The 16,163-nt window shown below is 41.3% G+C and overlaps 1 long non-coding RNA gene across 1 annotated transcript in view; it reads left to right on the top strand.

The window, feature by feature from the left end:
- The first annotated feature begins 1,194 nt into the window (after positions 1 to 1,194).
- The window catches only part of LOC109025976 (uncharacterized), a 40,334-nt gene continuing 25,365 nt past the window's right edge, over positions 1,195 to 16,163 (top strand). Inside the window, exons 1-4 of the long non-coding RNA XR_002004942.2 lie at positions 1,195 to 1,728; positions 4,981 to 5,035; positions 8,462 to 8,511; positions 9,190 to 9,263. This is a non-coding gene — a long non-coding RNA (uncharacterized lncRNA). The remainder of the gene's footprint in view (positions 1,729 to 4,980; positions 5,036 to 8,461; positions 8,512 to 9,189; positions 9,264 to 16,163) is intronic.

The following is a 16,163-nucleotide window of genomic DNA, read 5'->3' as shown; positions in this document are numbered from 1 at the left end:
ATAAATATGAAAGCAATTACTTTACTAATAACATATGAATAGGAAATATATTCTTCCTTCCTTTGATGTTAAAGAGGCTATTTATGTTTGTAACATTTCTGTTGGAGACAAGTGTTGATATGGTTTGGCTGTGTCCCCACTCAAATCTCATCTTGAATTCCCATGTGTTGTGGGAGGGACCTGGTGGCAAGTAATTGAATCATGGGGGCAGGTTTTTCCTGTGCTGTTCTCCTGATAGTGAATCCATCTCATGAGATCTGATGGTTTTAAAAAGGGGAATTTCCCCGCACAAGCTCTCTTCTCTTGTCTGCTACCATGTGAGATGTGCCTTTTACCTTCTGCCATGATTGTGGGGCCTCCCCAGCCGCGTGGAACTGTAAGTCCATTAAACTTTCTTTTGTAAATTGCCCAGTCTCAGGTATGTCTTTATCAGCAACATGAAAATGGACTAATACAGGTATCAACTGCTAAATGTTATGGCTAGAGATATTATAAGTTAATAAGGTCACATGGCTAATTAATAATAGAGTTGCTGAAAACATACCCTTCAGCTAGATCTGGCACTTATCCTCATTTCTTTTGAACCATCAGTGAAATGCCCACCCAAAGACTCTGCTGTGGCTTGAATGTCCTTGACAAAACTCACATTGCAATTTAATTGGCCAGGCGTGGTGGCTCACACCTGTAATCTCAGCACTTTGGGAGACTGAGGAAGGCAGATCATTTGAGGTCAGGAGTTTGGACCAGCCTGGGCAACATGGTGAAACCTAGTCTCTACTAAAAACAAAAAAATTAGCCGGGTATGGTGGCACATGCCTGTGGCATGTGGTGTGGTGGCACATGCCTGTAGCATGGTGGTACGGTGGCACATGCCTGTAGCATGTGGTATGGTGGCCTGTAGCATGGTGGTATATGCCAGGTATGGTGGCACATGCCTCCTGAGACCCAGGAGGCTTGAACCCAGGAGGCGGAGGTTGCAGTGAGCTGAGATTGCACCATTACACTCCAGCCTGGGTGACAGAGCAAGACTCTGTCTCAAAAAAAAAAAAAAAAAAAAAAAATTAATTGCCATTTTAGCAATATTAAGAGGTAGGGCCTTTAGGAGGCGATTAGGTCATGAGGGCTCTGCCCTCATGAATGGATTAATGCCATTATCATAGAAATGGGTTAGTTATTGCAGGAGTGGGCTCCTGATAAAAGATTAAGTTCAACTCCCATTTGTTCTCTCTGACTCACACTCATTTGCCATGTGATGCCTTCCTCCATGAGATGACTCTCATCAATTGCTGACACCATATTCTTGGACGTCATGGCCTCCAGACCATGAGCCAAATAAATCTCTTTTCTTCATAAATTACCCAATCTGTGGTATTTTGTCCCAGCAGCAGAAAATGGACTGAGAGAGAACATTGTTATTGAGAAGTGGAGCTGTTGCTATAACAAATACCTGAAAATATGGATATGGCTTTGAAACAGGGTAATGGGTAGAGGCTGGAAGAATTTGAGGAGCAAGCTAGCAAAGGCCTAGATTGTCCTAAACAGAGCATTAAGGGTGATTCTGGTGAGGGTTCAGAAAAGAAGAAATGCAGGGAAAGTAGGTGATACGGTTTGGATTTGTGTCTCCGCCTAAATTTCATGTCTGAATTTTAATCCCCAGTATTGGAGGAGGAGCCTGGTGGAGGGGATTGGATCATGGGGACAGACTACCTCCTTGCTGTTCTTGTGATGGTGAGTTCTCATGAGATCTCATTGTTTAAAAGTGTGTAGCACCTCCCCCTGCTCTCTCTTCCTCCTCCTCCGGCCGTGTGAGACATGCGTCCTTCCTCTTTGCTTTCCGTCATGATTGTAAGTTTCCTGAATTCTTCCCATCCATGCTTCCTGTACAGCCTGGGGAACTGTGAGTCAATTAAACCTCTTTTCTTTATAAAGAAAAGTAGTCTTTATAGGTAGGTCTTTATAGCAATGCAAGAACAGATTAATACAGTCTGGCACTTCTTAGAGATTACTTAAGTGCTCACAGCCACAATGTTGGTAGAAATATGAACAGTAAAGGCCATTCTAATGAGGTCTCAGATGGAAATGAAGAAGGTATTAGAAACTGGAGTAAAGACCATCCTTGTTATAAAGTAGCAAAGACCTTAGTTGAATTGCGTCCATGCCCTAGGCTTTATGGTATGCAGAACTTAAGAGCAATGAACTAGGATATCTGGTGGAAAAAATATCTAAGCAGCAATACTTCCAGGCTGCTGGAGCTACCTTTAACTGCATACAGTGAGATGCAAGAGGAAATAAATGACTTAAAAACAGAATTTATTGGAAAACAAAAATAAAATTCTAGCCCCAAACTGACTGAACAGACCCCTTTCTTGACCAAGGAGATTTCAAAGAAACCTGAAAAACTAGTTCAGACCATGCTTCATTATACTCCCTTCCGTTTTAAGTTTAGATACAACTAATCAGCATTAACAATAAAGTAGAGATACAGCTGGGTGCGGTAACTTACGCCTGTAATCCCAGCACTTTGGGCGGCTGAGGCGGAGGGGATCACCTGAAGTCAAGAGATCGAGACCATCCTGGCCAACATGGTGAAACCCTGTCTCTACTGAAAATAGAAAAATTAGCTGGGCGTAGTGGCATGTGCCTGTAATCCCAGCTACTCCGGAGGCTGAGGCAGGAGAATCACTTGAACCTGGGAAGCAGAGGTTGCAGTGAGCCGAGATTGCATCACTGCACTCCAGCCTGACAACAGAGTGAGACTCCATCTCAAAAAATCAAAACAAAACAAAAACACATTAAAATAGAGATACTAAGACTGACAAAACAGAGTTTTTGTAGCACTAAGATACCAACTCCAAACTGACTTTGGTGTAACATCATATGACAGATAACAGGCCCTAAAGGAAATCAAAGTATTTTACCCCAAAATATATTTCTTTGACATATTTTGGAATGATCCTACAAAGGTGTCTCTTGTAGGGAAAATTTACACTCTGTAGAGATTCCCCTTCCCGTTCCTGATTCAGGGGCAATTTAACTAAGAGTCTGACACCTCTTAAAGTCTCATAAGAGACATTTATCATCTATTCTCTCTGAAGCTTGCCACCTGGGGGCTTCATCTACATAACAAGAACCTTGGCTTCCACAAACACCGTATCTTAAACCCAAGAAACTGCTAATTTATTCCCGCTGACTTCAACGCTTTAGGCAAAGCTTAACTCTTTTAACCACTTGCCAATAAGAAAATCTTTGCATCCACTATGACTTGGAAGCCCCCATTTCAAGATGTCCCACCTTTCTGGTCCAAACTAATGTACGTCTTACATGTATTGATTTATGTCTTTGCCTGTAACTTCTATCTCCCTAAAAATGTATAAAATCAACTGTAACCCAACCACCCTGAACATTTGTTCTCAGGACCTTCTCAGGCTGTATCATGGGTGATGGTCCTCATATTTGGCTGAAAATAAACTTCTTCAAATATTTTACAGAGTTTGGCCTTTTTTTTTGGTCAACATTAAAATTAAAAGAAAGACTAAATGGAAAGATTTGAAAAATTTGCAGTCTGGCCATATAAAGAGTGAAAAGTCATATTTAGGAGAACGAAGTGGCCACATGCTAAAGGTATTAGTATAGATAAAAGAGAGCCAGATGCTATTCATCAAGACAATGAAAGACTCAAAAGGCATTTCAGAGCTCTTCTGAGGCTGCCCCTTCCATTGCAGGCCCAGAGCTCTAGGAGGACAGAATGGTTTCTGGGGATGGGCTCAGGGTGCCCTCCACAGGCTCACAGCCCAGGGCTACTTTGGGACTCTATTCCCTGCATTCTGGTCCAGTGCTCCTCAGCTATCCTAGCCGTGACTCAAGCAGGCTCAGGTGTGGCTCAACCTACCACTCCAGAAGGTTCAAGCCATAAACTTTGGTAGCATCCATGTGGCACTAATTGTGCAGGTGTACAGAATGCAAAGAGCTGTGTTGGTGTGGCTTCCTCCACCTAGATTTCAAAGGATGTCGCAGACAGCCTGGGCACCCAGGCAAAGACTTAATCACAGGGGTGGAGCCACTGCAGAGAACCTCTACTGGGGCAATGCCAAGTAGAAATGTGGGATCAAAACTACCACAGAGAGTCCCCACTAGGGCAATGCCTAGTAGAGCCATGAGATTGGGGCTAATCTCAAAACCCAAGAACTGTAAGGCCACCAGCATGCAACTTCAGCCTAGGAGAGCTACAGGCATGTGATCCTAACTTGTGAGAGCTTCTGGGTGGACTGACTCCAGCAAAGCCATGGGGCGAGGGCTGCTGGGTTTTTAGGAGCCCATCTTCCACCCCAGTGTGCCCAAAATTGGGGACATGGAGTCAAAGGAGATTATTCTTCAGCTTTAAGACTTAATGTTGATTAGCCTGTTGGATATTTTTTTACTTATTTGGGGCCAGTTACCCTTTTCTTCTTGCCTATTTTACCTTTTTGGAAAGGGAATATCTATCCTATGCCAGTCCTGCCATTGTATTTTGGAAGTAGATAACTTGTTTGATTTTACAGTCTCATGGCTATAGGGAATTTGCCTCAGGATAAATCATGCCTTCAGTCTCACCCATATCTGATTCAGATGCAACTCTGGACTTTGGGCTTTTGAGTTGATGCTGGAACAAGTTAAGACTTTTGGGCTATTGAAATGGAATGAATGAATGTTGTTTGTGAGAAGAATATGAGTTTTGGGGGGCCACGGGTAGAATGTTATGGTTTGAGTGCCCTCATCAAAACTCATGTTGAAATTTAATTGCCATTGTAACAGTATTAAGAGGTGAGGCCTTTAAGAGGTGATTAGGTCATGAGTGCTTTGCCTTCATAAATGGATTAATACCATTATCACAGGAATGGGTTAGTTATCACAAGAGTGGGTTTCTGATATAAAGATAAGTTCAGCCCCCATTTGTTCGCTCTGTCTTACACTCATTTTCCATGTGATGCCTTCCACCATGAGATGATGCCCACCAGATGCCAGTGCCATGCTCTTGGACTTCCCAGCCTCCAGAACCGTGAGCCAAATAAATCTCTTCTTTATTAATTACCCTGTCTGTAGTATTCTGTTATAGCAGCAGAAAACTGCTAACATAGGCTCTTAAAAATTATTCTTTTAGAGTAATTTCCTCAAATGTGGGACTAGGTAAGTAACCTGAGTAAGGCAGACCAGGTGTAATACATTAGGGAATTATGAGACTCCAGCACATTGGAATTGGAATGCACCATCTGAAGGGGCAGTAACTCATCCATTCCAGCCAATTTTAGCTAAGTGAGAATGCAGGCAGTTGGCTAGACCTTTGAATTCTTCAAGATGACCCAGAAATATGATTTTTAAAAATAAATTAAATCTTATGACCTTTCAATGTAAGCATCTCATTCAATTTTTAAAAAATACTGTACCAGTCAAAGCATCTGCAAGAACAATTACATTTCCTACTTTCCCCTAAACGATCAGATGATGAGAGTAATATAATGTTATTTGAGATTTATTCCCCAGAGCTGATTCTACTCCAGATAACTAGTCCTAGCCAGCCATGAAAGGTTCATTCTCCTTGAAACTGCTTCAACCCTCTTGCTGCTAGGAGGGGAGCCAGCCTTAAGGCAAACATAACACACCAAAGCCAACAGAGTGGAGAGAGAAAAAAATAAACCCTGGAAACTCCATGACATTCTTGAACTACTGACTCAATCATTTCTGATGCCTGCTCTATTCTGGTGCTCCTTGTTACACATTAAACATTTCTTTATCATTTAAATCATTTCAAGTTCTTGTTTCCATTAAGACGTCTTAACTGATTCAGAGCCACACTATAGAAGTTTCTTTCTGTGTCTGTATCTTTTTATTTGCCCCAAGTACAATTTATTGTATCCTTTTTCTCTATCATTGTTTTAACATCACTAAATTGGATAGCTATGTTTTAACCTATTTATACATTATATGACTTCCCAATTGTTGGAAGGGCCATGTATGATAGCTTTGCATCATTTAAAAATAAAAGGATGGAGTTGGAGTTAGAGTTGGAGATAGTAAGCACTAAGAACCTTACCTCTAGGCCGGGTGCGGTGGCTCACGCCTGTAATCCCAGCACTTTGGGAGGCCGAGGCGGGTGGATCACGAGGTCAGCAGTTCAAGACCAGCTTGGCCAAGATGGTGAAACCCCATCTCTACTAAAAATACAAAAAATTAGCTGGGCGCGGTGGCAGGCACCTGTAGTCCCAGCTACTCAGGAGGCTGAGGAAGGAGAATCATTTGAATCCTGAGGGTGGAGGTTGCAGTGAGCCAAGATCGTGCCACTGCATTCCAGCCTGGGCGACAGAGTGAAACTCCGTCTCAAAAAAAAAAAAAAAGAAAAAAAAAAAAAAGAAGCTTACCTCTAACCTTCAGTTTGGACTCTGAATGATTTCTATAACTCCAGATTGCTTCCTTTCTCTCCTAACAAAAAATATTGGTTTGGCACAGTGGCTCACACCTCTAATCCCAGAACTTTAGGAGGGTGAGGCAGGAGAATAGCTTGAGCTCAGGAGTTTGAGGCTGCAGTGATCTGTGATTGTATCATTGCACTCCAGTGTGGGCAACAGAGTGAGACCCTGTCTCACAAAATATAGACAGACAGACAGACAGAAAGATAGATAGATAGATAGATAGATAGATAGATAGATAGATAGATAGATAGATAGATAGAGATAATAGACAGATCCATCCATCCTGAGACAACAAGCTTTGCCCTTCTGCTATAAAGCAGACCTCTATGCTTGTGCCTAATATATTAGTGTTTGAACCTTAATTTGCTTTCCTTCGTTTTTGCCAGAATGATCAATCTTCCTTTACCTAACCAACATTCCTCCTTTCCAACTTTCCTCTTTGCTTATGCCATTTTAATCACTTGTGTGACCTAAACCTCTTCTCCACCCTTCAAAATTCCACAGATCATTTAAGATCTCCATCTTATGTCTTCATGGTGCTCTCCCATTTCATATCATCTTCATAACAGTCACTTGAGATGGGCAGGTAGGTGCAATCTCATTTTTAGGTGAGGAAATTGACAGAAGCATTAATCTGCTCAATATTTCAGTTACTTGCCTTAAAAGTATCACATATTTCTTGACTCTGGCTTATGCCTTTACCATCACCCTCTCACCATTCTCATTTGGATGTACCTTCTCTTTCCCAATCAGTGAACTCAAGTAAATATATTCTATGCTTTTTCTATTGAATATCATTTCTGACTAGCTGTTTTTATTTCCACAACTAACTCCAAAGTTAAGAAATGTAATTTGAGTCAAGAAAAAGAAGACAACTTCACAACCCATCCTTTCTTTAATCTGATGGTGGCATAGTCACTGACCCATGTGTTCCAGATGGGAAAAAAAGTATCCAGAGGCATCTGCAGCCTCAGTAGATATTGGCTAGACTTAGTATTGAGCACCAGATACTATGACATTTCTCATGCAAGAGGCATGATGCAAAGGAAAATACAATTCGGAGTCAGGCAAGTTTAGATTTGAATTGCAGCAGACAGTAGTGCCTTCCTGAATTTTACCTCACAGGTAATACTGATTGCATTTTAACAGGGTTTTCAAGAATAAAAAGTCTTAATCCAAGAAAGTGACTGAAATAGGGAGGACTTGATATCTGGTACTAGGCAAAAACAGGAGACATTTTTGTTGATTAGCACCTGAGCTGTGTTAATATTCTCCTGAGAGAAGGACCTAAGAGAATAGTATAGACAGTATAGGTAAGTTCATGTAGGCAGAGGAGGAAATGAGGCAGGGAAAGCCTAGACATGAGGGTAGTAATAAATTATAAGCATGTAAGGCCAAAGGCCCATGAACAGACTGGGATGCATATCTTTTTTTTTTTGAGACGGAGTTTCAGTCTTGTTGCCCAGTCTGGAGTACAATGGTGCGATCTCGGCTCACCACAACCTCCACCTCCTGGGTTCAAGCAATCCTCCTGCCTCAGCCTCCCGAGTAGCTGGGATTACAGGCATGTGCCACCATGCCCAGCTAATTCAGGCTGGTCTCAAACTCCCAACCTCAGATGATCCACCCGCCTCAGCCTCCCAAAGTGCTGGGATTACAGGCGTGAGCCATCGTGCCCGGCCATAACTTTTAAGTCCAATTCAAAAGAGTAAACTTATGTTTATTTATTTAAAAGTTTAATACTATATGTAGTTCTTTAAAACTTTTCTGAATAGAGAGTTAGGAGACTGGAGTTCTAGCTCTGGCCTGGCTATCACCTAACTGGTTGACGTGGGCAAATCCCCTGACTTGTCAATGTCTCCCTTTCCACATTTTTAAATGGAAGTTTGGCCTAAGTGACCTCAAAGGTGCCTCCTGGGTCTCAACTGTGATTCCAAGCACTGGCTACAGTTGTGGCTTTTATTTGGAGGTTATTAAACACTTACTGATGAAATCTCATGTCTATTTTTTTCCAACAGATACCCTGGGAATTCTAAGTGAATTTGGAATACTGGAAATACCAAACAAGGTTAAAGAATGTTTTAAATGCAGTGACTAGACAAAAGCTATAAACAGCTTAGCACATGGCAGTTTTGCAAGAGCAATAAAGAGTACACACATTTTTAGATTAATAAACATAGATAATGTTAAGGGATGTGTGAGAAAGGGCAGGGGGATACACAGCCCAGGGGCCCAACACTATCTTGATAACCTGAGGTCCTGGGCAGGAACTTGTCCCAGGTTGTGGAACAGTGTCTCTGTAGTCTGGTTGGCAAAACTTTAATCTCAGTAGGTTTTCCCTCAGTGGTAGGCATTATCAGAATATAAAGACAACTGTATCCAAGAGTAATTCAACACTGTGCAGCCAGCTAGCACTCATGCTTATGGCAAGAGACTCTTCAGCCACTGCGAGTGCACGTGCTCACTGTCATTAGAGACAGCTGTTGGCCCTGAAGAGCCCTGGCAGTCAGACTCCTCCAACAGCCTCCAGGATAGTGTTTTGGTGCAAACCTGAGTGTGTGCTTTCAGAGTCATTAGAGAAAGGAGATAACCACAAGTAAACAGAAAGCGGGTGGACTGTACAAACAGTGTAGCAAACATAATTTTCAAGTCAATTACTATAAGGTTCTCTTTTTATGTTCTTTTTAAGTAGATGGAATATCTAGGCTCCACTTATCTCTAAATAATAAAACTCTTTCACTCCTAGCAACCACTTCCTGGAAAACAACCTGACAAAAAGATGAAAACAGTGAAAAGAGGTCTTTTGCACATTTAACAATGGTAAGAGGGGTTTTTAAGAGTGAAATCCCATAATAGCTTCAATCATAAATGGCTATATCCAGTATCTCTCAGATGAGCAGCCAGGATCATGAACTTCCTTGTTGCAAAATCATGTATTAACCCTTCCCTGATCACTGCATTCTGGATATGACCATCATCTACCTACAGAATTTTACAACAAAACCATCACTGAGATTTTACTGGGTATATGGTATGCCCCATGCATTAATTTCACAGTAATAGAAGGAATTGTACTCATTTTCTTGCTCCTCCTTATGTTCCTCTGGACAATTTATATAGCCTCAAAGGTCTTCGTTCCCTCACTTATAAAGTAAAGATAATGGTTCACACTTCTCACAACTATTGTGAGAATTAAATGAAGTAATGCATGCATATTGTTCAGGGATAGGCACACACAGAAACTCAATAGATGTTAGCTCCTCGTCCCTTGCAATCCATTTCTATCCAGGAGCTATAGTGATCTTCTTACATGTAAATCGGATCATGCTACTCTCCAGCTTAAAACCCATAATGGCTTCCCATTACATTTAGGATAAAATTAAAAATGTGTAATATTCCTACAATACCTCTCTGGCTCTGCCTAAATTTTAGGTACATCTTCAGCCAGTCTACCACTAACATTCTATGCTCCAGCTAAAATTACCTTCTTTTGGATCTTTAAATATGCCAGAACTATATCATGGCCCCTGCATGGTAGCAGCACAAGGGGAGATTTGGGTGTCTTTATTCCTTATGATATGCATGAAGTCCATCCTTTGATATGCAAAATTGATATATTATGAATCTTATATAGAATGCTATGCACAAACAGCTTCTAGCCCACCACTGAGTCAAATTGCTACCTCTAAGGCCCTCCTAAATTGTCATTTGGAAACTGTCACTATTCTTGCACATGCCATTCATTCTGCTCAAAAAAGCCCTTATCTTTTCTCTTTGCTACTGGTGAAATCTTACTGACTTATCAAGTCTGAGCTTGAATAATCCTGTGTGTCTATTAAGGTAGAGAAGGGCAAGGATAGTGTGGCTGCTTCTCTTAATGCTGTGGTCTAACATAAAGGGAGGCAGGAAATGCTTGTTGTTGGAGCTCAAGGTTTACTAGATTTTTTTTTTCTTTTTTTTGAGACTGGGTCAGTGCAGTGGCGCAATCTTGGCTCACTGCAACATCTGCCTTCCAGGTTCAGAGCTCCAGGTTTACTAATTGTATTAGTCTGTTCTCACACTGCTAATAAAGACATACCTGAGACTGGGTAATTTATAAAGGAAAGAGATTTAATTGACTCACTGTTCAGCATGACTGGTGAGGCCTCAGATTGAAACTTACAATCATGATGGAAGGGAAAGCAAACATGTCCTTCTTCACATGGCAGCAGCAAGGAGAAGTGCCAAGCAAAAGGGGGAAAAGCCTCTTATAAAACCATTAGATCTTGTGAGAACTCACTCACTGTCATGAGAACAGCATGAGTGTAACCACTCCTATGACTAAATTACATCCCACTGGGTCTCTCCCATGACACATGGGGATTATGGGAACTACAATTCAAAATGAGATTTGGGTTGGTGACACAGCCAAACTGTATCACTAACCAATAAAGTTTACCTGAATATATATATAGTGAAAGATCTGCCCCTGCACCCATGAAAAACTAGAGCATGTTACACCAGCTAAATCTGATGACAAATTTTGAGTCTGTCTTAAGCCAACATTTACGAGTCAAAGAGAAAGAAAATGCCTCCATCAAAGACTGTGCCTTTGTATCCTGGCCTTTTCCTACGTCTTTTTTTTTTTTTTTTTTTTTTTTTTTTTTTTTTTTTTTTTAGACAGAGTCTCGCTCTGTTGCCCAGGCTGGAGTGCACTGGAGTGATCTTGGCTCACTGGGATTACAGGTGTGAGCCACCGCGCCCAGCATCCTTTTCCTACTTCTTTAACTCACTTCCTTTCTACTACCCTGACCACTGCATTTCAACATACACAAATCAATCTGAAGCAGAACTAAATTTTACATAGAAAGAGGGGTTTGAGAAAGGGAAAAGCAAGTGGCAGGACTATGAACAGAAGAAATAAAATGCAAGTACAGCCTCAAGGCATTCTTTCTCCTGGGCTCTCAGCAGGGAAGTTCCTGCCAGGCATATCTTTGTACCACACTTCTAGTCTGTCTTACATTCCTCTGGATCATTTACCAGTGGCCTAAGCTGCCTGCTTTACTTTCCTGTCCTGAATCATGTTTCTGCATTGATCTCTGATAAAAGATCCTTTTCTGTTTGGATCCTCAGTTTGGTCCCATTTGTCTTTTAGTTGTAACAGGGCTAGCTTTTTAATCACCTTTCAACAATTTAGGAAGCTTTTACTAGGAATCCCAGTCTTTCTTCCACAGATATTTATAGAATGTTCCTAAGTACCAGGCACTGTGCTAGGTTCCACCCCTTCTGCATTCTCCGCTTCGGTAGACCACCTGGATTGAGGGTTTCTCTTGAATTTTTTTGTCGACTTTGACTCTCCCTTTCTACTTGGCTTTGATTTTTCTTAAAGGGTCCTCTCCCTAGCCTGGCTTCTCATCCTCCTTTAGAATATCCCTGTTCAGAAATTCACAACTTCTATTTGCATGTGAAAGATAACTCACAGGGAAGTTCTCGGAGAAATTTCCATGTGTGTTTAAACATTTATTTGCTACTTGACAGTCAAATGGAAGCTGCCTCTGAGGGGCGGGGGGTGGGGGTCTGTGGCCATCCCTCTGAAGTAGGAGAACGAAGTGGCATCTGCTTTGTTAGGGGGCTGTTGTCCTTTAGGTTTATTCAGAATTTCTATCCTTCCCTTAGTTGAAGCTGCCACATAATCAGGTCTTTTTCTCTAGAATTCTATTGTGTGTGTTGCCTCTTGAATAAGATAAACAGAATAAGACAGTCGTGGTGCCAAGGACCTATTTTTATATTCCCTAGTTCATTTGCATTCCCCCCTCCAACTTTCTATGGCAATTTTTCCTGTCCACATTAAAAACAGCTTTCTGGAAATTTTTATGGAAATCCTTTATATATGATATTGTGAATTTAAGGAAGCATCTTCCAGGCATCTTAAGTTTTTTTTCTTTACAGAATTTGAGGCTTCGTCACTGCTCCTGTCCCTTAACCTCTGCACAATAGTTTCATACAGAAATGTCTTGTTCACATAAAATCTGCCATCTCCACCCATAGTGAGCCCTGCCCTGTTCTGATGTTCCAAATCTTCCCCTTCCATTTTTAAGGCTCACCTCAATCCTCAGGGCACATTCCTTCTCTTCTCCTATTTTCAGAAACTACCCACTTCAGTCCTAATCTTGTAAAACCAAGCAAACTACTCCCAGAAGGTGACAATGAGGAGGGACCATACACTAGAGTGTAGGTTTAGTGAGCAAAGAATAACTCCAGGAAGGTACCAAAGCTGCTATACTCACATTTTCTACATTTTAGCATAATCTTTCATCTTGGAGGATCTTCAGTAGAGATAGAAAGATGCCATGAAATCTCTCCTAAATTCCATGGATTCAGATATACTATATTTAATCTTTAAAAAGTGCTGAATCATAGAGTTGCAGAGGTGGAAAGGAATGGACTTGAGAAATCCAGTCCATTTCCTCAATCTGTTTATTAATTTCCTCTATAACATTCCTCAAAACTGGCCATCCAGCCACAGTTTTTTTTTTATTTCTCTTTAAAAAAAGATTGTTTAAAGAATAATGAGCCTAATTCCAAAGACTTAATCAGTATTTCTTAAAGAATGTTCTGCAGATGACCTGCATCAGAATCACCCGGGATGCTGCCAAAGGGTCCCTGGGATCTACCCTAGATAGACAGAATCCTAGAGCCTAGGGGTGCAGTCCAAGACTCTGCACCTCCAGGTAGTGCTTACATATACTAAAGTCTGCGACCCTGCATTCTAACAGGGATCAGCCACAGCTGTACGTGGACAGACTTCCTCCCCATATTAACAGAGCAGGAGAAGGCCATCCATGCCTTGAGAGGAGCAGTCTACGCTTGCCGGTATTTTTACAGGAATGTGGTAAAACAGCTGCTACAAACCTACCCCCAACATTTTTTTTGGCCACACCATACCCAGAGCAGCCAACAGCATTACTGAAGCTGGCAGATGCATAACTCTCTGCTTCCTGATGAAGATGAGGAAAAGAAGTGCCTTCCTGGATCAGGGAGAGGGAGATGAGCTGAATATTAATATTGCACTTAATACTGGTGAAATCATGATCCAGGCCCTCAGGCAGTATATCTAGGCAACTACACTAAGGGAAAAGTTTGAACATTAATGAAAATCTGGAGAAACTGATTTATGTGAAAGCCTAAATAAATAATTCTAGGCTATAGGGAGCATATGATAATTTGTTAAAAGATAAAAAACTGACGGTGGAAAGATGGACCAGAACATAGGAAGTTGAAAAGGAAAACAATGAAAAGAATTCAGGTACAATTCAAGCTACAATGAAATGAGACTTAATAATCATTTAACCATTTTAACCAAACAGACAGCATATTTTTAGAATCAGGAGGTCTGTGCAATGTTTAGGCAGCCTGTGTAACTCTCCTTTTAAAAGAGGCTCATGTTAAGCATTCCAGAAAACCACGGAGACACTGAGCTCAGTGTACAAGAGTCGACTGTGTTGAAAATGCAAGAGCCAGAAATGACACATACCTAGAAAATGACCAAAAACTAACCAAAGGCAGGACAGAGAAATCCATTCTTCTTTCTCCTACAGAGGAAAAAGTATCCAACTACAGTACACCTCTCTCGACCTCCTTCCCCGTCTTTCCCCCCAAGAAAGAGCTTTACACTGGGAATCAGAAAATCTAGATTTCTAACCCTGGCTCTGCTATGACCTGTATGATTTTAATCACCAAACAAGCTTAATATTCTGACTAGATTTCTTCACCTATATGTAATAGGGTATCTTGACTGAGGTTGAACTTTAAAACTTGTGAATTTTTTTTCTGTTTTTGGTCTCTTCAAGTGAATATTTATTTATCTTTATTTATTGTTTGTTTGTTTGTTTGAGACAGAGTCTCACTCTGTCCCCCAGCCTGGAGTGCACTGGCACCATCTTGGCTCACTGCAACCTCTGCCTCCGGGGTTCAAGTGATTCTCGTGCCTCAGCCTTCTGAGTAGCTAGGGTCACAGGCGCCTGCCACAGTGCTCAGCTAATTTTTTTTTTTTTTTTTTTAGTAGAGATGGGATTTCACCATGTTGGCCAGGCTGGTCTCAAACTCCTGACCTCAAGTGATTTGCTCACCTCGGCCTCCCAAAGTGTTGGGATTACAGGCATGAGCCACTATGCCTGGTCTATTCATCTTTAATGTAAATTGTTACTTCATTTTAGGAAAAAAAAACAAAAAAACAAAAAACCTACCAGAATAGTTTCTGTTATTTACACAAATATAAGGCACGTACCATTAATATAAATGGGGTATTTTTCTGGTTTAGCAATGGAAATGAATATCTGTGTAGTTTTGGGCCAGACCATCTATCTCCAAGTTCCCTGTGTGTGTGTGAGTGTGTGTGTGTGAGTGCTTGCTTGTATTTTAATAGTAAACAAAGAAAACGTTTTTTCTTAGATGTATATAAACAGGAGGTAGAACACACAGAGAACTGTTGTTTCTTATTACTGTTGGGATAAGTTTTTGCTTATAGATGACAAAGAGGAAAGGAAAATCTTGTGAGAACACTAAGTGGTAGCAATGGGGTCTTGGAGTGGAGCCGAGGTGGCTGCAGAGGGGGGCTTTCTACCCATCTCCAGAAACTCAGTGAGGTGAAGGCAACTTAGGCAGAATTAGGGGTGGACATTCTTGGCATGAATGGATGAACTGCTTGCCAGACTTATTTTTAACAGTGGTGGCAGTAGGTTCTTTGAGGGAGCTTCCATTTTAATTGCATTAGACATTGGCAAGAGGGAATCCAAGTAAGAGAGGAGAGACTTGATTGGCCTCTACATGTGAGACGCCCCTTCTGTCACTCTCAGAAATAACAGGGAGAAGCTTTCCCAGTCAGTGGGAGTGCTGTGTAAAGTACACTTATCATACAGGAATTGTATTTGGGACAGTCAAGGTAAAAAATGTGTAGGCTCAGCAACACTGCTCAATATACCCTTGCTGACCCCCTGAACAGTCATGAGCGGTGTGGAGTTGCCCAAAAATAACTAGGACCTGGGGACACAATTGTTTGACATCCAGATGGGATGGTTTTGCTCACCTTGTATAACTTGCCTGCCTCTGGGAATCCAAAAACACCAGTATATAAATTCTATTATTCTCCTATCATCATAGGATTAACAAGATCTCCAAATTCAGATAACTGTTCCTGCTTCCTTAAGTTCTACTAGTTCCTGCCTTGGTACTTCCTCTATTATAGCCCATTTACCATTTAATAGTGATTGGAATAGTGTATACACAGCCCTCTCCCTCACTAGAGGGCAGAAGCTTATCTTATGGAAGTCTCTAACCCTACCTCCTAGCACAGTGTCTCACTCACAATAGGCATTCAACAAATAGACCCAGTTCTTAGAGACCTGGATTTGCATTTCAGTACCGCCTCATCTGGAGCAAATTGCTCACCCCTCTAAGGCTCGGTTTCTTCATCTGAAAATGTTGATACTAATACTTGTGAAGCTACAAATATAATATTTATGAAGTTGGTTTCATACGTAAATGAAATAATGGCCATAATGTGCCTTACATACAATAAATGCATAATGATGAGAGTTGTTATTGTTAATGACCACAGTGTGTTATGTCAAACATGGTTCACGGGGAGAATCACTAAGGACTGTGGCTGTTGCATTAGCAGAAAGGAGCGAATACTTTCCAACTTATCTACCCTTTCGAGGACCTCCTACATGCTACACATTG

This window comes from Gorilla gorilla, chromosome 11, assembly GCF_029281585.2.
Source record: "Gorilla gorilla gorilla isolate KB3781 chromosome 11, NHGRI_mGorGor1-v2.1_pri, whole genome shotgun sequence".
Classification (NCBI taxonomy): Eukaryota; Metazoa; Chordata; class Mammalia; order Primates; family Hominidae; genus Gorilla; species Gorilla gorilla.
The sequence above is the reverse complement of the archived record's forward strand: the minus strand, read 5'-3'. Positions and strand labels throughout refer to the sequence as shown.